Below are 26,750 nucleotides of genomic sequence, written 5' to 3' on the forward strand. Positions count from 1 at the left end.
ATAATTTCCTCAAACACATTTTTGTTAATGTTAGCTCGTGAAAAAAAAACAAAAAGGTACAAAGAAAGAAGATATACTACCTTCAAATTTGAAATATCCTATCAAGTACAAAATCCTCCTAAAATATATTTCACAAATTCAGAAGTTTAAGTCCAGTGTCATGTTTATAAAATGGTTTAATCACTAAATCTTGTTATCATAAGTCCAGTCTTAGCTCCTTCTTAGTGTTAAATGGAAAATACAGGTATAACAGTATAATGTTAATTCAATTGATGGACAGACAGGTGCTCGACCAATCAGATTACTCCTTACAAGTGAAGTATGACAGTACAATATCTTGATCAATCAGAGATTTTATCAGATATGTTTTAAAAGGTTTTTTTGAATATGACAATGTCAAATGATTTCTGAGTACCTGTTTTGCATGTTTTTATTCTAAAAATGTCAAATAGTTCTATAGAAGATTTTTATGACATAATAATTGAAACTGAAAATTGACTGATTGACACTGGTTTATTTAAATAAATATTTTAAGTCTAAGATCTTCTTTGATAGATTTTTATCTAGATGCAGAAAATTTAAATGTACTCAAGTTTTTTATTGTATATTTTCACTTTTGAAAGTTTTGTGAAATAATTTCTTTAAATAGAAAATAGTATATATAGAAAAACATTTCTAATAACAACAAATTAGTCAGACCATCTATTGAAAAACTGACAATTATCAGAAAAATGTTTTAAAAGATTCAATTTTATAGCACCGAACATTAAATTTACGAAAAAAAACTTCTTTTAGTTGCCAGTTAAGGCTAATTGTTCAGAAGATTGCAGCATAGCTGAGGCAATGAGGCAGTCCACAAACTTTTTAAGCTTTCAAGTTTTGTCTTGTTAGAAAAATATGACAATCAAAGTAAGTAACACAAGACACATATAAATGTACTGTACTTATAATGCTATAATAATGTAAAAAAAACATACATAAAAAAATAAATAAAAATCTTACTGTACATTCACTAGTGTTTTGTTATAGGCATAACTATGTAATCCAACTCATAAATATTCACAGACCACCATCCACAATTCAGTTAAAAATTGTCTACAATTATTTAATCCTTAATTAGTAAATCAAGATTATTCATAATTAATGAGTCAGTCAAAAGTAACTCAAGACAATCTTAACTCATTCTGAGTGACCAGTTTGACTCACCCAGTCCCAGACTGTACATTTATTACTCATGATCGACAGATTTGCATAAAATGTATTAATTAGTAACAGGTGCTTGTATTTTGTCGCAAAAAATGAAAGTATTTTGTTATGATGAATAAATGTGTCTTTTATTTTAGCCATATGTCTGTGTATTACTCAAATGAGTCACAATATATTTAAATTGAAATTGAAAATATAAAAAATGACATTTCATATAAAAATGTCATTCAGTTGAAAAAAAAAATCATATTTAGTAAATAAATTTCCTTTGTTTCTTTTATAATTTAGAAAAAAATACCTGTCAGCATATAATTCTTACCAGATTCAACTATAAAATATTTCTCAAACAATACCTTCAACTTCACAAATAGCAACTATGCAGCACAGCTTGAATAGAACTCAAAAATTGAAAGTTAGAATCTTCAAAAGTAATACTCAAAAACAAACTAATGCTTAATTGGATGAAATTGACAACACTTGAATTCAACAGAGATTAAGGAAACTAAACAAACGTATATCCGATTCACACAATGACTGTGTTTATGTAACATCAAGAAACAATCACTAAAACAAAGTTTATCACCTTAATTTTACCTGGCTCCAAGTTCTGACATGGTCTAGGAGGAGATAATTACTCATAATGACCAGTATACATGTACTCAAAGGATAGTGCTATTACAAGTAATGGAAAACTGACAATAAAATTACAATTAAATTAAATTTATACTCCATTGACATGTCAACCTCTAATTTAAGTAACTGTTGTTTTTTATCTGATGAGACAGAAATGCTTTTTTTTTTCAACATATGGTTACTGATGGAAACCTTATGATTAGAATTAGGATATATATACAATGAACTTCTATACCAAATACTTTTTTTCTACAAAACAGTTTTAAAGATACAAATACAACTTGTCAATCTCTAACTGATTTTAATACTTTGTCATTTTTAATTCACCAAAAAAAAATTTATGTAATGCACTATTTATACATATGTACAAGAAATATATCAGCTTTTTCAATTTGGTAGCTCATGAAGATCTAAAGTAACCACCCAAGTTCAAAACTAAAAAGACATTCAATTAAAAAAACAAAATCAATCTACCCAGTATCTAACCATAAAAGATAAAAAAATGATTATTATATGATTAATACTGTTAATGACATTTCTGGATGAAATTGTCCTGTCAAACTCCACAGAAGTTTGTTTACTAAGTCTCAATGTCATAGAATGATAAAATTAAACTTTCATTTGTATCTAGTTAATTTTACAATCCGTTGTTTTTCCAACTTAATCTTGGTAGCAAAACTTTGGGATATCTAGGTATAGAGTCCATATGATATTTTGCCGATTAATAAATGAGATTTAAGATAAGTTTGACATGTCAAATTTTCTGTTAAAGGTTTATTCTGATAACTGTGGATTATAGAAACAACTGCCAAACTACACTAAAGCTCAAATATCCATGTCTTTGAAAATAATTCTATTTAAATTTATCTCCAATTTAGACTTATACCAGATTAAATCTTTCGAGTCTATAGAACAGTAGCCTTCTGACTGGAGTGCATGAAGTCAGCAGATTTATATCTTGGTCTCCCTGTTGAAACAATTGTTTCAATGATAAAAAGCGACAGTTTAGCCTGTACTATTGAATGAGATCTAATGTTGATGAGCCAAGGTTAGAAGCCAAGGTCTGGAGACAAACTCGATCAACTTTGGTCTTCCTTGTGTATCTCTTTCACTGTTAGAATCATTAACCTTCATTTTCCATAGATCCAGTTACATAAACAATTAAAATCAAATTAACTGGTAGAAAAACTTAGGTTTTTTTTTGTAGCTTTACAAAAGATGCACTAAAAAGATACAAGAATTTTATACATTTGGTAGACAGTAAATTGCACAAAACAGTAATAAAGGTAAATAGAGACATAAAAGAAATCAAAATTGCTTTTTTTAAAGTTCTTGACAATTTGTCTAAGGCTTGTAAAATTTTTGGTTACATTTAGCAATATACACTGTAAAAGTAACAGCTTCAACACAATATATACTGAATAAGTAACAGCTTAGACAATGTATACTGTATAAGTAACAGCTTAGACAATATATACTGTATAAGTAACAGCTTAGAAAATATACAATGTATAAGTAACAGCTTAGACAATATACACTGTATAAGTAACAGCTTAGACAATATACACTGTATAAGTAACAGCTTAGACAATATATACTGAATAAGTAACAGCTTAGACAATATATACTGAATAAGTAACAGCTTAGACAATATATATTGAATAAGTAACAGCTTAGACAATATATACTGTATAAGTAACAGCTTAGACAATATTTACCACATACGTAACAGCTTAGACAATATACACTGTATAAGTAACAGCTTAGACAATATATACCACATACGTAACAGCTTAGACAATATACACAGTATAAGTAACAGCTTAGACAATATATACTGAATAAGTAACAGCTTAGGCAATATTTACTGTATAAGTAACAGACAATATTCTCAAATAAACAGCCTTATAGTTTTAACTTCTTCAATAAATTTTGCACAAATTTCATAATGTCCTCTCTTGATGTGGATATTTATCCCATCATGAAAAAAATGCTGTAACAGTACTCTTCAGTTTCACAATGAGGTCACCCATTATAAACCTCTCTAGAAAAAAAAATAAACTTGAGAATAACCTGAACTTCAGGAAATATGACTGAAAGATAAACAAATGGACCAGTCCAGTCTATACTCCATTCTTCACTATATTCTTCAGCTGGTTAGTGTGTTTAATCCAATAACCAAAAGACAGATGTAAAGCAACAGCAACTGACATCAACCATATTGATCTACCTCACATTCCCTCCCATAAAGTCTGCCATAACATGTTTTATATGGAGAGAAAGAAATAAAAATCTTATTTGTTTCCAAATGGTCAATAAAGTTTACAAAACTAAACTCATAAAACTGATAGAAATCTCACCATGAAAGGAGCTAAACCTGAATAAAACCATAGTTATTCTGACATTGATGTTTTTTATACCTCCAATCTTAATTATTTCTAAAAGGACATTAAATTCTCACACTTTAAGTTATAAAACACCCTCTCAATTCTTTTTTCTCTCATAGGTCGTGTGAGTTGAGAAAATTGTCCTTTTTTCTGAAATCATTATGTTGTAGCGTATACAGCAGTATTTACTAATTACTTAACAGTGGTTAAAACTATATTTAAGTCTTGAAAATAACATTTTGCAAAGGTTCATGAACTTATCTTGCCTTTATCATGTGATACAGTATCAAACAGGCGTCCAACTGAAAAAAGGGGGAGGGGTATAATTTCTCCAAACATTCAACAGATTTTATTAAGTTTTGTTTTTAAACTTAATGGTGTGTGAAAAGGTTGGCACTTGTCCTTCAGACTAGTTTTTTCTCCATAAATTTGAAACAGCACAGCTCCTTAGACTCTCAAATTTACAGTATAGTGCCTTTAATGCATTCTAACTAATAATGATTTGAGATAGCACAGTGTTACATTGGTATAGAGAACCAACAGCTTCAGACACCTACAGATCCCAACCAACATTCCTATCAATTGTAACTGATAGATTCATAAATTTTCTATAAACAAAATGGTCAACAACAAAAAATTAATTTAAGTTAAATTTAATTTAAATTCTACAAGTGTAAAGCATTCATGATCACTTTCATCCAAACAGCATGATTCAATAATATGCATAAAGTTTTCAATGATATTAAATTTCTTTCATGCCCCACAGTTTATTGTAAAGGATTATCAATATGTACCATTCTAAGGTTTGGAAAAAGTATGATTTTTTTACTTGTTCACCATTTAATTTCAATTATTTTTTTCTATCTAGATGATGTATTACAATCATTCCATACCCATACTGATTCTCACATGATGTACTACAACCATTCCATACCCATACTGATTCTCACGTGATGTATTACAATCCTTCTATACTGATTCTCAAACTTTTTATTTTGATTTGTTATTTAAATTTTTCTTGATGCTTTAAAAGGGAAGAAACTATGATCACATGAAATTAATGTTAATTATTAACATCTTGTTCTTTATCTTTTCTTACAAATTTTGAATGATTTTTGAAAATAAGTGCAAACACATCCTACACTCACTCCATATTCAAAACAATACATAGAAAAGTATAATTCAGCAATCTAAGTACATTGTAATCCTCAGGATAAATTTTCCATGAATTCTAAAAGAAGAAAAAAAACAAAGACTATCTATTTGTTAATATAAATAAATGCAGACACAAGCCCATTAGTACCAAATAATTCATCCCCCACTTTTTTTTTATTTGTCACACCCATGTCTTACTTTCGTTGAGCCAATGATGTAACCTATTACCAGCCAAGTAATTATAGCAAATAAGTCATTCTATAACCAGTTTGGGTCTTATCTAAGCTGTGCATTTGTGGTAACATTAATCTTCAAGATTTGTAACACAACAAAGCAAAGTAATTTAACCAGTATCATATGCCTCATTATGAAGTAATACATAGTCTGACTAAGTACATTTTCATTTCTAACCGATTTCTAAACCAGATAGTTAAGACCATAATTTATCGACTATGAAATCAAAGTTCTCCTCTAATTTTAGGTTTCACCTTCTTTGTTCACCATTTAATAATGTTTTTCTTTAATGATATTCATGTTTTTCCGCTGTCAAAGACCCTTCTCACAGGGCCATCATAAGTAAACATGTCAAATGATTTTCTAAGCCACATTTTTCATTACCATAAACCTGAGGAAATCATGCAGAAATATTTTTAATTTCTCTGAAATTATTTCATCCTATGAACCATGAAAGGGATTTTAAGACAAATATAAAAACGCCTTAAGTCTAAAACAGGTCACTGGCTATACGACCTGATATGGGTTGAAATTTCAATTTATAGGATCTATTATCAGAAGAGGAGTGAATAAAATGGACATTAGCGGTCCTCTATCGGGAAGTTACTAATCAGTTACATATTTCACATTCAGACTAATAGGTTTGATGTACCAGGCCATCTCCCTTGTATCTTAAATGCAAATCATTCCTTTAATAGACACTGGTATCAAACAAATAATTAGTCATGTTTCAGTAGAATAACAATTTAATATTGTCCATCAGTTTTTTTACCAATGATTCAGAGATTTTCCCTTGGAACATTTTATTATCTTTTTCGTTAAAAGAATTTAACTACAAATTTTTCAACATCGAACAGAAAGCTGAAATAAAGCTATATTGTAGACTTAGAAAAATTAAATATTTTGATACAGATATGCCAGTTTGTATTTTTATAGATATATTAGTACTTTTTAGTTGAACAATATCTATCTATTGCAAAAATACTTCAATGATTACAGATACAGTTATTGTTAACCTCTCAGCTAGTCTACTAAACCAGGTAGTCAGTTCTATAGACTAAATACAGCACACAACTATAGTCAATATCTTCGCTAGTCAGTTCTACAAACTAAATACAGCAAACAACTATAGTCAACATCTTAGCTAGTCAGTTCTATAGACTAAATACAGCACACAACTATAGTCAACATCTGAGCTAGTCAGTTCTACAAACTAAATACAGCACACAACTATAGTCAATATCTTCGCTAGTCAGTTCTACAAACTAAATACAGCAAACAACTATAGTCAACATCTTAGCTAGTCAGTTCTATAGACTAAATACAGCACACAACTATAGTCAATATCTTAGCTAGTCAGTTCTATAGACTAAATACAGCACACAACTATAGTCAATATCTTAGCTAGTCAGTTCTATAGACTAAATACAGCACACAACTATAGTCAATATCTTAGCTAGTCAGTTCTATAGACTAAATACAGCACACAACTATAGTCAACATCTGAGCTAGTCAGTTCTACAAACTAAATGCAGCAAACAACTATAGTCAATATCTTAGCTAGTCAGTTCTATAGACTAAATAACTGCAACCTAAACCCCTAGCAACAGATTGTTGAAGTATTTACAAGAACTACTTACTAAAATATAAATTTATAAAAATCATCTACTTGGTGTTCATTATAGTATATAAAATATTCAAGAGAGGCCATTATCACAAAGAAAACAAATCTATTTCTCACTTGTCAGGAACAACTACACTGAGATGATAAACCCTTGACCCATTGATCTCTAAAGGTCAAATCTAGAGTAGGACTAACAAGGAAACCAAAACTTGTGGAAACAATTCAGACAAATAAATTTAATTAAATTATGTTAAAGCACAAATAAGTCTTAATGTTCATGTTTTTTTTAGATTTTAAAGGGAAGTGTCTTGTAGGACTATTGATTTTCCAAAATATCCTGACTATTATCCTAACATGTTTCCCGCCAGGATTATGAAATTGTCATACTTGAAGACAAGTTAAGAAAATAAATTAATAATTTAGACACGGAAAATATGAAATGTTGAATTCATCCACTCGCTCAGACATTTCTGACTGACAGCTCCAGCGCAGAGACTTAGGCATGACTGAATCGATTGAATGTTTAACACAATGCAACTTTCAAATATATCAAAAAGAATCTTGGTATCGGAAATTTAAATTTTTGCAATAGTCAATATCCCATAGCCAGACATAAATTAAAAATTTTAATAATAAATAATGTACATCATAATTTACTTTAGAAACGTTAAAATTTGATAGATAAGGCATTACTCTGAGTTCAACTGTATAAAATCTCAGACAAACACAGTAAGGTTGACACCTAGAGATTTGTAAAACTAATTAATATTCTAATGAAATATTTTCTTAATTTTTCAATTACTAAATCAACAAACTTTTACAAAGTAACATTTTTATTACATTTTACTTCAATTTTCATAATTTCTGACATGAAATTACAGTCAAATATTGAATATTATAAGCACAAAATAGTTGTTTCTTTAAAGGCATTTAACATACCATTTAGATATTTAAATTTTTAAAAATCCACCTTTAATACCCTAAAAAGTTTTATCCACAGAAGCCATATCATATTTTCTGTATGTTCAGAAATTTAAAATTTCTCCCGTTTCAAAAGAGAACAAAAGTTATTTCGATTAATGTAAGTATTAGTTTAGAATACCCCAATAACTCAACCTTTCATTTTTAACATTATCAAATTGCAGTTTCTTTTTAACTTTGATCTATTAAAGCCAAATTCAAGTAGTTCAAATAATTCTTCAATAAGGAGATAAAAAAGATAAAGACCAATTATAATCAAAATGCTGATAGTACTGTTTGGTTATCACCCTACTTTTGGCATCAGGTTCCTAATCCATATTTAACAGTCCACGAGGATTAGTTGTCCTATTATATGCTCTCCACATCTTGTCTTGACATTAAATAGATTTTTAAACAAGTTAACTCAGAAGTGGTCTTAGTATAATATCATTAGCAAACATTAGCACATCTTACAAATTTGATTTAAGCTTTCCTCGTCTGTTTGGCGTTATCACTTGCATTTAAGATTGTGTTTACTGTTGATAAAAAGGATCATGGATTTCAACAAGTAAACTTAGTGCCTGATATTTTCATTTTGTCAAACCACAAGTACTTAACTGGTCCAAAATCTATTGTATTCTTTGTGTTGGGAAGACCATAAATTGTTGATTGTAAATAAAGCTAAAACAGATTTCTTTTTGTAATTTAGAAATACTAAAATAATCAAATGCTGCCATGTTCTTTTATCACATACTACATTGTTGCCAGCACAATTTTTTAAAACACAATGTAATATTTTACATATGTAGAACTCAAATAATATTATTCTGTCTGTAAATAAGTGAAATTTTAAACAACACTTGTACCATTTTTAACTTGAACTTGTTGTAAAATGTCACTCTCTCTTTACAAACTGTCTTCAATCTATTAGCAAGGACAGAAATTGTAATTCATGTCAAAATTAAGTTTAAGTAAGAACAAAAATGTTTAAGTGTAAATATATTTATATATGTGTGTATATCTATTATGTTTTCAGTAATTAAATCAGTTTGTTAACTTTCTGGTATATGGTTTCAATACAAACATGTCAATATAATCTGCAAAATGACAATGGTATCACTTATTGCAAAAGGATACTTTTTCAAACATGTACATAAATCAGTATTTCTTTCAGGGGTGCTTCTTTTTGCACACAGCTAAGATTTGTTTATATTGAAAACATTAAATCGTGTGATATGCCAGTACTATAACATTAAATTGGAAATTACAAGATAAACTAAATAGTTCTCATTGATCATCAACATCCATATATCACACCACCAGTATTCTTAACCAAGAATCAGCCATTAAAGGCTGGAGATACTTCAAAACAATTTTACACAAAGGTTGAAAAGCCAAATCTGAATAAAATGTCTCTAAATCAGCAACAACCTATAGAAAGATAATGACTGGTTTGTTAGAAGATAATTACTTTGGACGACCCTTGACTAAATTAACTGCAACATGGCCCTCGTAGCTGGTGGCGGTCAGCGTTCAGTTGACCATGACTTCAGTAGACAATACTCCCCAATTATAAAGATGTCATTAAGAGCCTTTCCTACTATCTAGTCATGTCAGAAAGGTTACCATTTGTATCCATTCTTATGCCTTGGGGTATGGACTGTAGAAAAGGCACTCAAATGTTTTACATTGAACAGGACCCCTACTGACACATTGGATATATTGGGAACAGTAACATGTCATTATATGCTAGAAGTTAATCATGTCTGATCAGAAATGTGTTATTACTGCTCTAAAAGTGGAAAAAAATCAACATATATAAAAATACAAGGTTTCAAATAAAGGATTACTGAATCGTCTAGTCTGTGTACCTCAATCAGCAGCTGATTTATCCTTTTAGTGAAATATTAAAATAATGACTCGGTATAAAAAAGAAACAATTCAAAAGACCGAAAAGGAAAATTATCTCCTCTGATCACCATACTAGTCATGTTTGAATGTATTTATATTTATTTTTTTGAAGTTCATTTTATATTACATTTTACAGAATAAAATTGAAGTTTAACAAATAATTACAAAAAAATGCTCAAGACGTAAATCCTATAATTTCTTTTCATAAATGTTTCTAAAACCAAAATGAATAATTCCCCTTGCATTTTTAGTGATATCCTGTTTCCAGAAAAGTAATCCCTTCCAGTATTATCATTCCAGTTACTATGTATTCCCTTGCAGTATTATCATTCCAGTTACTACGTATTCCAAAAATTAGTAGGAGACCATTTAATGCAATTTTCACAAATGAAGAAAATTTATTTGACTTTTTTCATCATATATAATTCTTATATCAATTTTACCAACCCATTTAGGGTAACCACATTTCATACTTTGATCACACAGACAAAAAATAACTTTAATTAACTTGAACAAAAACATTTGCTTCCGTCACTTTAAAGTGAAAATTATACATTTTTTTTTGGATATGGGTTATTTATCATGATCAAAGTTTTACTAATGGTAATTTCTTTAAATCCTAAAAGAATCTTTAAAGTTTTGATCAATTGCAAAGTTAATGTAAATTTTTTTGTAAAAGTTAAGAAAGTGAATCATTTAACTACAAAACATTAAAATCACTTTACACTTCAAATCAATGGAATTTCTAAAATCAAGAAATAGTTTTTTGTTTATCCAAGGAAGGTACAAACCATTCTGCAAAGACCTTTGATCATTAAAATCTTTTACTTTTGATTATCCATTTCAATTCATTAATAATCAAGAAAATATGCAGGCAATCATAAAAGGGAATTATAAAAAACAATTAAGTCTGTCCTTTGTTTTTACAAGACCAAAATTTTAACACTCTACTTTTGATTATCCTTAATTAAGTTACATGTATGTCTGTGTGATAATCTCGTTATCTCACCTGAGGACATGATTACCAGACCATTAACACCTGTACGGTAATTGAATTAACATGTTACATGTAATGGACTTCAAAAGAATCTGATCATTACATATTATTGTTGGTATTCTCTTTTAATTTTCTTTTCAAAGGGAGGTAACCCAAAATAAAGGCAGAAGTAATGTTTTTGGTGTGAAAGTGTTGACACCACTAAATATTTTCTTTCAATCACATCAAATCTGAGAATATTTTGACAGATTAGGGTAACAAAGCTAGCCAGTAATTCACTAGGGTATTCAAGTAATAAGGCTTAATATACATATTATCACATAGGTGAGAAATATTACTGATTTGTGTGGATTTTTATTGTATGTGTGGTCATGCAGCTTAAAAAAGAGTTTTGTTCACAAAAAATGGCTCATGTCTGGTATCCCTTACAATATAAATAATAATAATATTACACATCTCAAGTTTCTTTGGAAAAAATATTTTTCAAACAAAATTTCAGCTTTTTTCTAAATAGGCTTTAATGGTCCAATTTGAAAAATCTGACAATTAATGAATCGAAAATTGTATAGGAAGGCAAGTGCATAAACATGGAAACTTAACTTATATAATTTTTTCATTAAAGAGCCACAAGAAATGTACAGCCCTGAGCTTTTCTTCATAATTTATTTACTGGCTGATTCTTGTACCCTCTTTCCACTACTGTTTGATGTTTTAGGGGTATTTCATTGTCATACTCTTCTCACTTGATGAATAATTTACAACAGGACACAAAAAATCATGAACTTCTTGTAATATTCAGTTTCCCTGAAATCATTTGTCTGGTTAAAGTCTAAGGGTTTCTTACTGATACAACTAGTTCAAAAGGATTCATTTTATTTCTCACTAAGTACAATACAATATATAATAAGTAGAAAACCAGTGTTTAATGGACCAATTATCCAATTATTGGGTTTCTAAACATTTAAAAAAAAAGCCCATAAACACACCTTGTTTAAAACAAATAGAATTATTTGTGATTTATGCAATATTTACTGTTAAACAAAACGTCTTATTGAATCTAAATACTATTTTATTTAGTTACCCCTTTATGGTGACTTACACAGAACCGCAACAGTTAAGAAGTTTCAGTGTGGTGATGAATTTAACATTAGTATAATAATGTACAAAGTCAATACCTTGCTAACCAACCATCAATGATACATACACTCTTTAAATTTTGAGTCAAATATTTTGTCAATTAAAAATGATACCTTTAAATTGTGAGTCAGGTTGAATTCTGGTTACCACAACTTGTGAATCATAACTGGTGCCTGGTACACAAACTGGTTCTCAGAATAAGCTTCTGGTATTGGAAATTTTTTACAGGTATCAATCTAGAGAGTAAAAGGAAAAAAAGGATGTAAATATAAATGAAAAAAAATTAATGTAAATGATAAAGTCATTTTGAAAAAAAGTTATTGTTTTTGTTTTACACAGATGGAAGGAGGACTTAATATTTGTTTGAAGGCATTTATGTCTACTGCAGGGTCAAAAAAGTTGTCTTGGGTTTTACCCAACATTGAAGACCATATGGTTATCTGTAAAAAGTTTAATTCTTTGTTACTTGGTATTTGGTTGATGACTATTTCATTAGCAACCACACCACATCTCCTATATTTAGTTATTTTGTGTTCTTCGTTGTGTATGTCTTTTTTCCATGTCTGGTCTTTGTCCCTTGATTACATTCTTTTGAATTCCTATGGAATCTTGTTTCTCTTGATTACTCTTTCATATTGTTACGTCATAGCAACCAAATGACAATCCATGTGACAAACATTTTTATAGACATTGTTTCATTATCTTAACCTGACATTTTCAACTTGCAGACTTGCATTTTTATGGATGCCTAACCCTATATGAGCATGCAGGTTTCTGAAAACATTCCAAATTATCTGTCAGTCATTTAATTGTACTGAAATACTTGACCGGTCTGTAAAACAGAAAAATAGATGGTTGGTCAGTTAAACAATATGCCTTTGGAACATTTATGACAGATTTGTTTTGGACATTTGAACAAGCCATTTTCTTCGATATCTGACAGTACAGACTTCAGTACACATTTCATCAGTGGTTACATGCAGTATTCAGGTAGTCTGTATGTGCATGAACTGAAGAGTTTCTAGTTGCTCCAGAGGTTTAAAATTAAATAATAACAAATAGTATTACAGTAAACCTTTTTTCCCAACAATTAAAATTTAGTTAAAATCCAACTAAGTCACTTATATTGTACTTTTATATTTGTCCAGTTATTCTGGGAGACAACCTATCATGTTTTATTTTTTCTCTGACTCATCTCCATTAAAGTGCATAGAACAGACAACCTGACAGCTCATGCATGAATTGTACCAATATCTATCCTCAAAGGAGTGGATATAAAATAATCCATGCTCAACACCTTTGAAAGCAAATGCTGCATGTTGATAATAAAATGTAAAAAGTTATTAAATTTCCATTTCACATAAACACAAATTGATTTTTAAGTCATAAAGGCAATGCAATACAGTGGTACTTAAAAGATAGAATGCCTGTAAAATGGTACATTTAATTAATTTAAAATTCCTTTCTCACAAAAACTTTTGACTCCACAAATATTGGCTCAGTCTTAAAACTTCCATTTTCCAACAAACTTGTGACACCAAGCCAATGCATTTGAATAGCAATGTTATACAAATTATTTAATATTAGATAAAAATTTCCTTTCAATCTTATATTTGATGGTAGAATCGTAAAAATAATTTTGAACATTTATCATAACTTTGTGTTAAGCTAATGAAAAATTAATAAACGAAATTCCAATTTTCCAGATGTAAACATTTATTTGTTGATTTCAGAATGCAATGTTACGACATAGCAATGACTTATCAGACACCACAGTAGACAATTTTACACAGTTTGGGTTATATTTAGAGACTGATGATTGATTTTAAATTGTTAAAGAATTCCTCATTTGAATTTTACCTACTTTGTCAAATCAACAAATAAGCAAGTACATCCGACATACTTCCAACCGTTTGTTCAGCCCACATACTTCCAATGGTTTGTTCACCCCAATCATAAAACAGCCAAACCAAAAAATAAAAATTCACCACTAGGACAAATATTTTCTACTGTCCCATGGTGATATTGGTTAAAATGACAGGCCATAATTTGAAAGCCGCCACTTGAGCAGAAATTTTTCTTCAAGCCCTACGATTAATATAGAATAATATCTTCCCTCTTATAGCAAAATAATAAAGATGAAAAGGCTGAACTTTAAGACCCTTAAGTTGAGTAAAATGGAGATAAATTCCCCAGCTGTCATTTGGATTGTTGGTGTTTAAGGACGATTAAGTCCGAAACAGTATCCTTTGTGATAATACATTATTTATGAATCGCAAGAAAAAACTTTAAAATTGTTGCTTGTCAGGTAATCGCTGAAATTAGAGCAAATTTGGGTAAATGGTTTGTTTGATGAACCTTTAAGAAACAGGACTGACCAGAATGAACAAGTTCAATATGCCAAAATATCAATTACTTTCTTCAGATGATTTGCATAAAATACAATTACTGGTATAATAAGTTGAGCATAACTAATGAAAACGTGTATTTAATGGTATTCTTGACTCAAAATTCTTTTATTGCTCAGGTGTTCTGAGAAAAATTACATCAAAGGCTAACACTTTCTGTTTAATTAAAACTACTATAGTATTCTAATGCCAAGGGAGATAATTAGATGTTAGGGGAGGAAAATAAAATGTCAAGGTATGTAGTCATACAAAATCCCCATACCATGAGAAGAGAAGCCTATCTAATGCAACTTGAAAACTATATAACACATATGACAAACTACAACAGCCACACATGTTCTAAAGTAGGAAACTAAATTAACTACACCATGCATGAATATAATAAAGTAAATACATTTTAACTTATCCATTATCATATACTTAATATAAAGATATCCAGCCGCCTACTGTTGCAGTGTCTCAAATTGAAGCCAATACAGATTGACAGACCAAAACATATATGTATAAAATTATTTGTCACTACTTTTTACATTACAATTGCAATTTAGTATTTTGGTAATTGAATAAATGTACTAAAGCGTAAGTTCATGTTTAAAAAGTAAAAAATGAAAATTAAATGTTCTTTCCCATTGTTCACCCAAATTTATTCTGATTCTGTTAAATAATAGATGTATGTAAGTTTGACAAATTGTAATTAACGAAGGAAAAAAATCTATAAATCTGTTAAAAAAAAATTGAGAAACTTATTCCATTGTCAACAACAAAAATGTTCAAATATTTTCATGTTTAAATTGCTCTTAAAAATGAGAAGGTTAAACAAACTGAACTCACCAAGTTATCTAAAAATCTATCAAAATACAATGTGAGACCTATACACACAATGTAGCTTTTACAATCCTAATCTCCCTGCACACCATTCTAAATCTCAGTTTCAATCATCGGTTAACCCCCCATCTGACACAGTCTAACTTAATCCCCATCAACAAAATAAAACAAAGACAAAGAAGTACCGATCACTGGAACGGATTAGACAAAATTCCCTTAATGACAACATTATAAGGTTGATCAAAGCTTAAACAGATTATTTTAAATCATTTTAAAATAATAAACATATCAAAATTAAACTCCTTGTCGTCTAAACCAGATTATAATTTTTTGCTTTGTAATAATTCTAGACTAACAGCAGGGAATGATTAACAGTAAGGATTTACTAGTAATTTTTTAAAAGGGCAAATCACGTTTAAATGTGAAAACAAAAGGTAATATTTACCACGATCAAAAAGTTTAATGTATCACGATAACTAAAGGCCCAAAAAGTTGACTTCAAAGAGACCTTCCATAATCTTAACCAGCAGGCATCATAGGGTTTCAGCAAAAGTTAAAATTAATTAAATGAAAGGGATATACAACTAACAGCTCTGAAAGGTACAAACATGATCCTAATCTACCATTAGCAAATAGACAGACAGACAGACAGACAGATGGTATATCTTAAGGCATTTAAGTACAAGCAAAAAATACAACACACTCAGTTGAATTTATTCATTTTTTTGCCATTTTGATAATGGTGAAATACAATTCAGACTTACAAGTACCACACATTCATTAATTACCAAGATTGGTTTTATCTTGTAAATGAAGTATTGTGGACTTCACTGATCAGTATGAAAGTGAATCAATGATGTGAGAGAAATGTCCATGACACAACCCCTTCAGAATAACAAAATATAATATCAGAAGGATTCATCTAGCCTACATCACAGAATGGACCATAATCTCTTAGTCAACTTACATAGCCTACATCACAGAATTGACCATAATCTCTTAGTCAACTTACATAGCCTACATCACAGAATTGACCATAATCTCTTAGTCAACTTATATAGAAAAGTTTGATTAAGTTGACTTCTACAAAATCTGCAAGGGGAAACTTTGATTTGTAAAGATCCTGTAAAAATGTACCCTAAATTGGGAAAAATATTTCTAAGAATCAAAACAAGAAATATTCTATAAAACATGTTGATTTCTGATACTTTGATTCCTGTTTTATAACAGAAAAAAGTAATTTATTTAAAAGTAAATTCAGGATAAAAACATAAAATATTTGTATAGTCGCTACATAAACTTTTTAATGTTTGAATTATGAGGATTTAAAACACCTTTTAGTTGTATTTGTGATATAAATAAGATTTGATAATTAAACCAATTACATTGTATTAAACACTTACCTTGAATGAAACTTACAGCCTAAAAATATGGCAATAAATGATAAAACACTTATCCCTTAAGTCTAGTAAAGTAGTTCTACATTTGGTTGAAGTGCTTAAAGCAGTTGTAGTCATATCAGTTTTATTTAACAAACTCTAAATACTGACAATCAAAACATTTAATTTTTAAATTTCAGCATTAGAACCACTCATGTAGAACCATCTGAGATTGTATGTATGTAATATATTAGCTGTGGTCAGTTAGTTGGGTGAAGAGACAGTTTTATAATTATCCTGAGGGTCTGTGACCATGCCGTGATGTTTTCTTTAAATAATTGGAAATCATTGTTCCTTGTGGAGACCCCTATGACACTCATTGTTTACAGAGAAAGTTTTTATTAGTGAATCATTTCTACTGGTACATGTAAATTAAAAACAAACCCTGTTTATAAATGTAGGTTACAATGGACAAGACTTTCATGGGTTGGTCAGAAGAAAAATATCAGGTGTCTCCTAAATAAAATTAATTATGGACATTGATGACCAGACCTGCCATTAAAACTGTACAAATGATCACTGCTTTAAACCTTTATTGTACAAATACCTGTCACCTCTTAGCAAGAAAAATTAAAACTATTTCACACAACATCACTAAGTCTGACTTGGACATTGATGTAAAGACACATGAAAAAAAGGATGTTTATTTAAAATCAGACTTTTAACAAACCTGGTGCATTTAAATAACCACCCCTGACAGAAAACCAGGGAACATAAACAGAAAACAAAAAGGTGAGCAGTGGATAAAAGTCAGCATCCAGACTGACATCTCCTTGTATAGCAATTGCATTATCAGTTTTATTATTTTAGAAAACACAATGAACAAAAAACACTGTTCCTCCTAACACCTAGAGGGTGGACACTTAGACAAAAGTCAAAAATTCTACTCCATTAGATAAGTTGACCTCTATGCAAAACAAAATGAATGAAAACGTTTCTAGAACCATATTATGCATTTTTTTAATGAGGTTCACAATTCAAATTAAGACCATGCAGGCAATCTATATATCCTAAGTCGTAGCAGTCTAACTAGGATCATACCTGTTAACCCTCACACATTAAGGGGGGGGGGGGGGAGACTCTCAAAAAATCAATGAAAAATTTAGAATCTCCCACATAAAAATGTATGATTTGTGGGAGTTTTTTTTGTTACAATTTCTATATTTTCTGTGAAAAATACTAAATAATTGAATTTTCATATTACAAAAATTGTTTTTATGTAAAAAAATCGCCCACAAGAAAGAGTGTCAATGGTGGAGGAGGGGGTGGGGGGAGAACCTCCCACATGCAATGTCCCAAAAGTGAATAGGTATGCTAGAATAAAAGTTTGATCCAATATACCAAACCAGTCCAAGTAAATTTATAAAATGCATCACAATAGCAAATGATAATAATGCTTTCTCACTCTGCGTGTCTTTGGATTATGATGTCTCTGAATTTTCCTTCTATTTTAATGCTTCAGTACCAGTATATTGCTAATATTTACTTATTATAATAAAATTTGGCAAAAATTGATTCTGATGGTACAACAGAGGAAAGAGAATAAACAAGAAATCCGAGACTCACCAGTGGTACCCCCACTTTCAATCATGATATAGGTAAAATAAAGTCATTGGTAAACAAAAACCTTAAAAAATGGATTCCACCATATGACATACCAGCAGAAAAAAATGTAAAATTTCAAGCAGCTGTGATGAGTAGTTGCTGAGAAAACTGTAACAGAAAACATGTTAGGGACACATGGAAACACCAAAATGCATACAAATAAAAAACACTGACACAAAGACAGACAGATAAGGGTAAAACAGTATATCCCCTCTCCTTTGGAAATGCAAAATAAGTCCTATCATGATCTGCTTACAATATAACCATAATTGTGATCTGACAGATTTATATAAACTAAACATGCACTTACAGTTACTTGCATTGTTGTGCTAGGTATACACACTCCAACAGGAAGTTGATATCAGACAGCATCATAAATTGCTTACAATATCTACACCATCTATATAAAGTCACATACCAAATTTGAAATCAACCAATTCATTGGTAGCTTATTTATGACAAAATTTCAGATAGACGAAATGGATCCAACAACTCACTGAGTGGGGGAATAAATATCATCAAGATTTGTATTTTGAAATATCATATAAAGGATTTATAAAAAGACAAGAGCAACATTACTATAAAGCTGGTCTTATAATTCAGGATGTAGACATTTGAAAATTTAGGAACGATTTCAAGAAAAAAATATGAAAATTATTTCATAAAAGGATCAATGTTTGATTGACATTTTTGACAAGTTGGTCCAAATGGCTTAATGTCACATTTTTCAAGGCCCATTTTTTAAAGCTAATATTTAGTCTATAATCTTCAAAACTGAGGTTCATTCTAAATCACAGTGACATTAGGGATAGATCTGTTCTTGCTAAAACCACAACTTTTTGACGAACCCTAGCAAAACAAAAAAGGGAAAATATTCTGACATCAAAGTAAGGGTAAGACCTATCCACATGGAGATAACACATTTGATAATGTTTAATACAGAACAAACACGGGTATAGAGTTAGAAATTCTCCATAATGGTGTAGCTTTATTATGTAGATCTCCAATGTTTAATTTACAATTACATCTCCTTTATGTAAAATAAACACAGAAACCCCCCAGTATTAAATGCTCTGCACTAACTTACTAACAGATTTTATAATAATTTACAGGGCGATAACATTCAATTTACTCAGATAAATCTCATTTTGATTGGGTTGGTTTTTCTGACTTGTGACTTCACTCCCAACTAAGATAAAAGTTACAGCTTTTATTGAACAATACCATGCGAGAACATCATCATATGGTTTCATTACCATATATATACATCATGTTATTGTTAAAACTGTAGCTGGCTTTTCAGGTCAGATATAAATAAGTAACACATTCTCGCCATTAAAAAAAAAAAAAACATTATCACATTGGCGATGGAACACTTAACCGATGACAATTTCATACCCATATTGGGATATTCCACACAATAAAATAAATTATTTTCCATGAAGATGACACCCAAAGTGAAAACCAAGTAAAACTAAATTGATTTTTAATCTTTTAGATCTGAAATCTATCTATGGTAAGCTCCAGAACATCCTATCCCATAGCTAGAATTAACAAATATTGTCATGCAATGTTTGGAAGGATAGATTTCACATTTTATCAATTTACTGAAATTTAACTACATGTATCCATTAGACTTTACACCAGACAAGGATGTTTCAGTTCTACGTTACACCAACAACCTGTTTTGAATGCAAAACAGGAAACATGATAACCTCCCTTTGTTTGTATGACTGTTGCAAGACAGCAGATATATACATGTCTCCGAACCCAACAGGGGAAATACTAAGCATCAGATAAGCAACTATGAGTAATTTGGTTTTAATCATTATTGACCTTTGGTACTGCAGGGTCACAGAAAGCATGAAAAATGTCAATTTGTAAAAGTAAACTAATATTAGTATCTGTACTGCAATTAAATGATTGAAAATCTTCATTACAAACAGCAAAATTAAAATAAATATATGACTGACTAACTGAGAAAGCAAACTCTTCAGACAGAGCATTTTAACAGTGTCCATTTTATGTCAATCATCTAAGGTAAAAAAATATCCTCATCTCAAGTTGGCCTTTCAATAACATTTATCAAGTAATGACCATATGTCTTGCTTCAATTAATTGCCACTTGTAACTTTAATGAAGTGCTGGTAACAAAAAACCAAAATATTAATATCAAAGAACTATTCTCAAGTCTTTCAATGCACACATTAGAAATCAAATGCTAAGATTAAAAAACTGGATTTTTCTATTAGTATGACTGGTGGAAGCCACTACACAAACCTCAATCCTCCTTAGGCATTTTTTTTTTAAAATTCAGTAATTTTCTCTATTTGCTATGAGTATCTATACACCATACATGTTTTGGTTAATACGTGTATTTATATTTTATCCTTTTTTTTTCTTATTACCATATATGGTAGTGTATCTGACCTGCTTTTTTGCATTGAAAACTACAAAGTTTTATTGTCATCCAATAACCTCACTTTTAATTGACAAACATGTAAAGTACTAATTCTATGAATAAGCACAAAAACTACATACTGCAAACCAGGAAATTGAAAACAATAAATAAAAGACTACACAAAAACCATATAAATACACATTGCCAAAAGCTGATAAAAAAATTGTTACAAAAGTATGAACTGTGTAATGGATAGATGGACAGACAGAGGAACAGACTGAGAAATTGGCAAGAGATTAGCTCAACTCTAAAGAGTGAGGGTTTTAAAACTTTATATGAGTATTACAGATATGCTTTACCATCAGTAATCTTCAAATCTTTAAAATTTACGCTAAAGATAAAAAAAATATTTGGTAAATTTTTTGTGTGTTTATGCTGTATTGCATTTTTAATACTGAAATGAAAGTGTTCTGTTGAAAAACTACACAAAACAAAAAACAAAAAATACAAAATGAAAACATCACCAATTTTCATGTATCTTATGTCATATTAAATAAATAAAAAATTATATCACAAAGGAAAAAAAAAAGAAATCTTAGATACATTTTAATGCATTTAGATCTTTATCGTAAAAAAATATGCACATGAAAGGAAAATAAAAAAACAAACAAAAAATGTATTAAACAAATTAGGTCATAATTGTACAATATTAAGTAAACAATTATTGGATGTGTTAACATTCATGTAGATCTTAATCAGTAAAAAAATGAAAAAAATAAATATTACGTACAAGTGCTTGATAAATATGTGTAACACACTTTGACAGTATGATTGTGTTGTATAAACGTTGTATAATGATAATTATAACTCCTCACACTAATGGAGATATATTAATCTTTACAACATCAGAGGCCCGCAGCACCAAAATCGTCACTGAGTGACAACCTACATTAAGATGCTTTCTCTGATTAAGACAAGTTAAAAACATTTCGTTGATTTTCAAACCCTCAAAAATGTTGATTGTGATGATATTTATTGATTATGATTAATAACTTGTTCAGTTTTTGCCTGAACGTGTACCGTGGTGCTCGGAGCCGATCTGTTAGTTGATTGAGTTCAAACCTGGTGGGATGGTTTGGTTTGTTATATATTTCCTTAATATACAAAGTTTTATGAGAAAATAATGATATTTTTCCTTCCTAAAGTTTAAAACTTAAGTGATGAAAAATCAATTTGTTGCCCGGGTTAAGTATTTAGTTAATGTTGTTTAAATTGAAGTATTTTCTGACAAGATAGTGATCTAAATATGTAATCTGTTTCTCTTTTTCTAATGGGACTTTTCATATATCATCTAGATTTAAAATGGAATCTGAATAAATATTGAATGATAGAAGGTGACATCTATTTTTAATATTCTAATTTCCATATTCTGCCATCTGTTGGTAACTAAACATTCTTGACTTTTTTTTATATTTTCAAGTGGGCTTGTCATAAAAGGAAAGAAATGACTCGGTATTTAGTGAGAAAAAAAATGAGGCAGATGTTAGGGCCAATTTTAAAAACAAATCCTGGTTTGTTGTTTGGATGTACTCATTTGACATTTTTTGGGGGGTTATTTTCCCTTTCATTGCTCTTTTTTTCAGATAGGTCCTTTTTGATTTTTTTGCTTTACTAGTTTTACTAGTTTAAAAACTTCCCAACACAAGCAATTTATAATTCAACAAAGTCAAAACATCTCAATAAAACATACATGCCTTAACTTTTTTATATTTGTCACTTGGTGGGTTTAGTGCAGTGTTTTCGGTAAGATATACTGTTGTAAAAATATTGTGTGCTGATTTAGCTAGAAGTAACCTTAATCAGCATAAATATACATAACCTATTTTTCTTGGCATTTCTAAATTCATTAATCATAAATTTAATGTTTTTAAACAGAAATCAGATAAGTTCGAGTTGTTCTTTAAATAAAACAAATGGTAGCACCAACTGCCACTTAAGTTCAATCAAAGTACTAAAACAGATTACTTTTAAATAAATCTATTATGTTTCTACTACTGACCCGCAAAGGCCAAACCAGGGGCATCATAACTCAATAAACAAAGACCAAGGGCATCATAACTTTATAAACAAATGACTTTGGCCCATTACATCAGATTTAAATTTATGGTGGTCATTTGAGTGGACATTATCTACCTGCCAAATCTAAATGGTACTGGGATATAATGGTGTCGGAATGACAAATAATATAAATATTGGTATGTATTTTGTTAAGGTGCGGACTAATGGTCAATGGGCATTTTGTACAGAATAAAAGTAAAGTAAAGCACAATATTATAATCAATAATGGTGAAATAGGAAGTGGTTAAAGATAGAGACTTTTCTTTGAAAGAAAATAAAAAGAGGTTCATGGAGTCCAACTAAAAATTTACAGGGAACCAGGAATAAGTTTGAAAAAAATTAGATCCTCCTTAAATCTTTAAAACATCAAGCTATATACAGTGGTATATATACTAGACACATGGTATTAATGAGCATTATAAACCCAGCCAGGGGAGTAGATGCACAGAGCAGTCCCCCATGAGACAGATATAACAGGGGTTGTACCAATTATATTTATGAGTACCTGTACAACATGTACTTTATAGAAAAATTACTGTTGTAAATAAACAAAATTTACTGTAAAAGTATTAATTTTCTTGGTTGCTAATTTTCGCGGATTCCATCAAGTGTACATATTCACAGATATCAAATTTTGTGGTATCAAAAAACATGAAAAGTGTTATGTCGTGTTAAAAATCAATTTGGCAGGTATTTTTTTCGTGCTTTTCTGTCCACTGCCTAAATAGCAAAAATTAGTACACCACGAAAATAAATACTTTTACAGTAACAGACACAAACAATGACAATAACATCTATGATACCATTATACAACTGAACATTTTTTTTTGTGGTTGTATAAAAAGTTCTCATGGGAGAACATACAAATTGACCACCCTCCCTAGATTTGGCTGACCAATACAAATTCAGGTGTAATTCCTCTGTGATCAGGTTGGTATGATTTGTAACAATTTTAGGTCTATATATTATTTCAATCAGATATCAGATATCTCCTGTGCTTATATACAATGTATTAATACATACAAATCCAACCATTGTATGACCAAGTGGGCCCAAGATTTTCAAAGTTGGTAGATTTTTTCTGGTCCTCAAGCTAAACTAGAAGACCTTTTTATCACAGTAGCCCCCCGCCTCATTTGTTAGTAGTGATTTTTTTTATTTAATTAAGAAATCAAATGTGTCTGTAAGAGAAGATAGCCAGACAAGCCATATAGCCCTGTTTCTGAGAAAAATGACTAAGTGTAACTATCACCAATTTCTGTAGTATTTCATGAAAATCAAAATTCTTTGGCCCTGCACACCTTCATTATGTGTAGAAATATCCTGTAAAATATTTTAGTTGTAATTCAAAAACTGTAAGAGGAGATAGCCGGATAAGCCATATAGCCCTGTTTCTGAGAAAGATGACTAAGTGTAACTACCACCAATTTCCGTAAAATTTCACGAAAATCAAAATCCTTTGGCCCTGCACACCTTCATCATGTGTAGAAATATCCAGTAAAATATTTTAGATGTAGTTCAAAAGCTGTACGAGGAGATAGGCAGACAAGTTATGATCATGTGTAATACGGACAGACGGAGGGACAGGGGTAAATTAATATGCCCCCCAACAGTCTGTCGCAGGGGCATAAAAAAATCCCAGCCTCCCTCCACGTTAATAAAATGCTTGGTGCCTAATACAACTCTTAATTAACATTGTGGACAATTATACTTAAGCTCACATCTAATGGATAACTAGCAGGGTCTAAAACCAGAAGCAGTACATGAGGTGTGATGAAACCTATCCAGTACCAAGTATTTTTGTCAGGTGTAAAATTTTGTGATTTTGAGACAAAAAGGTATACGAAAAATTTTTTGTGTTTCTTATTTTGGCAAATGCTAAGTGTCACACAAAATACTCATACTCAAGCCAAGTTTAAATATTATGCAGAATTTATTTTGGAGTTTTTGGAAAGACTCCTTATATCAACATCCAATGTAAATTTCCCACCATACAGTTGCATGATTTTCTGATCGGTACACCATTTACAAATTTTTCAATAGATTGTGCTACATGTACTCGATCTACCTAATGTTTATACCTGCCAGTTTGCTACTGTAAACAGACCAAGGACAGCTAGTTCTAGAGAACAAATGCTACCTTTATCACACTGAAATCTTAAATTCAAGTCAATATTCTGACCGATGGTCCATTCATAACTTATCAATGATATTAATCAATTTCTAGGTTCTTTACATTTTGAAGTTTTTTTTATAATAAATAAATTTAAGATATTGAATTTAAACTCCAGATTAATAATAGTAATTAGCCTGTCACATGTCAACTTTGAACTTTAAAGATGTAATGAATGGTATTGAACACCACTTGTGAAGCCTATATGCTTTATACTTCAAAGTATTCAGGGGTTCTTTACTGGACATTTTATAAACAATTAAACCATCCAACATAAGGGAATAAACAATGCTTAAAGAAACACCAATTATTTTGTTTGATAAATTCACTTCATCAAATATATTATTTTATGGTTTTTTTATATATTCAGGGGATGAATTTGTAAAGAATGCATTGCAGTAAGATCACTGACATGCAATCAGCTAAAAGTATGGTTGTGTAAGTACCTTTTCTTTATCAAAATTCAGATTACTTGGAATATTAATCTTATAACCATCTTAAAATTGGACTTTTTTTGACTGATTTTTAGGCATGTTTAATTGTGTAATAATTTTTTCCACTTTGACCAGATTTTAAAAGGGGGGTGTGATCTGGCAAAGTACTTTAACCTCACCATATTTTATGTGCCTGTCCCAAGTCAGGAATTTCTGGCCTCTGCATGTCTTGCTTTATTTGTACCTTAAGTACATTTTTATGTTACTTAAGTATATAGAGGTAACTCTGCAGTCTGCCCTTTGGTATGAGGGTTTCCTCGTCATTCATTGAAGACCAATGGGTGACTTGGGTTGACATTTTCTTCCTAGTGGAGTTGTTGTCTCTTTTACATCTACACCATACATATTCTTATTACACTTTACATTTTATTATGTTTCATCTTCTTCAGGTTCAAACCATTCAAAAATACATTATTTATCATTTCAAAGCCCAAATCAATCTGTGATGATTGATTACTCTTCAAAGTTCTAGTTACATATTATTGCAGTTTAAATAAGTTATCTTGTTTTCAATTAAAAAAAAAATGTCTTATATCCTCACAATACATTGCACCTAAAAAGTATCACTTTTTGTATTATCCTGCCTAGCTAACATTTACCTTTATAAACATTTTTGCTAGTTTTCTTGATTACTATCAGTTTAACATCTGATTAAAAGATCTACACATTTTGACCTCCAATTAAGGGTATTACTTTCAACTTTGACCTAACAAAACAAATTGACCCAAAAAAGGAGATGGCTACCTTATCAGTCTAAACCATAAATCAGAGCTGTATGATTATTCTGAAAAAACTTGAGCAGACTGAAACACCTTCCCATATCTTAATGAAAAAAATGTTTCACTTGCGGAAACTATTGGAAGCCAGTGGTTAAGATAATCAGGTGGGTTGTTAATTCAATTACCATGAGTGTTCTACTGATTTTTTCGTAATTTATCCCTGCACTTGTCATGAGGTCAGTCATATGAGCATTCGGTTTTCTATAGAAAAATTAATTATTTCATTTGTACATGACACACTCTTCTTTAAAATCTACTCAAGTG

General features: G+C 30.1%; 1 protein-coding gene across 6 annotated transcripts in view; it reads right to left on the reverse strand.

The window, feature by feature from the left end:
* The window catches only part of LOC148604194 (protocadherin-11 X-linked-like), a 43,546-nt gene that overhangs the window by 13,608 nt on the left and 3,188 nt on the right, over positions 1–26,750 (reverse strand). For 4 of the 6 annotated variants that reach the window (XM_088548590.1, XM_088548591.1, XM_088548586.1 and 1 more), the window contains exon 1: positions 81–221. The gene's annotated coding sequence lies outside the window, so the exon portion shown is untranslated. Of the gene's footprint in view, positions 1–80; positions 222–12,357; positions 12,481–16,880; positions 17,020–26,750 lie in introns of those variants that run through there. The other 2 variants (XM_088548587.1, XM_088548588.1) reach the window with 2 other exon arrangements.

This window comes from Perna viridis, chromosome 10 (assembly GCF_037379345.1).
Source record: "Perna viridis isolate PV_CMFRI_1.1 ecotype Kerala chromosome 10, ASM3737934v1, whole genome shotgun sequence".
Classification (NCBI taxonomy): Eukaryota; Metazoa; Mollusca; class Bivalvia; order Mytilida; family Mytilidae; genus Perna; species Perna viridis.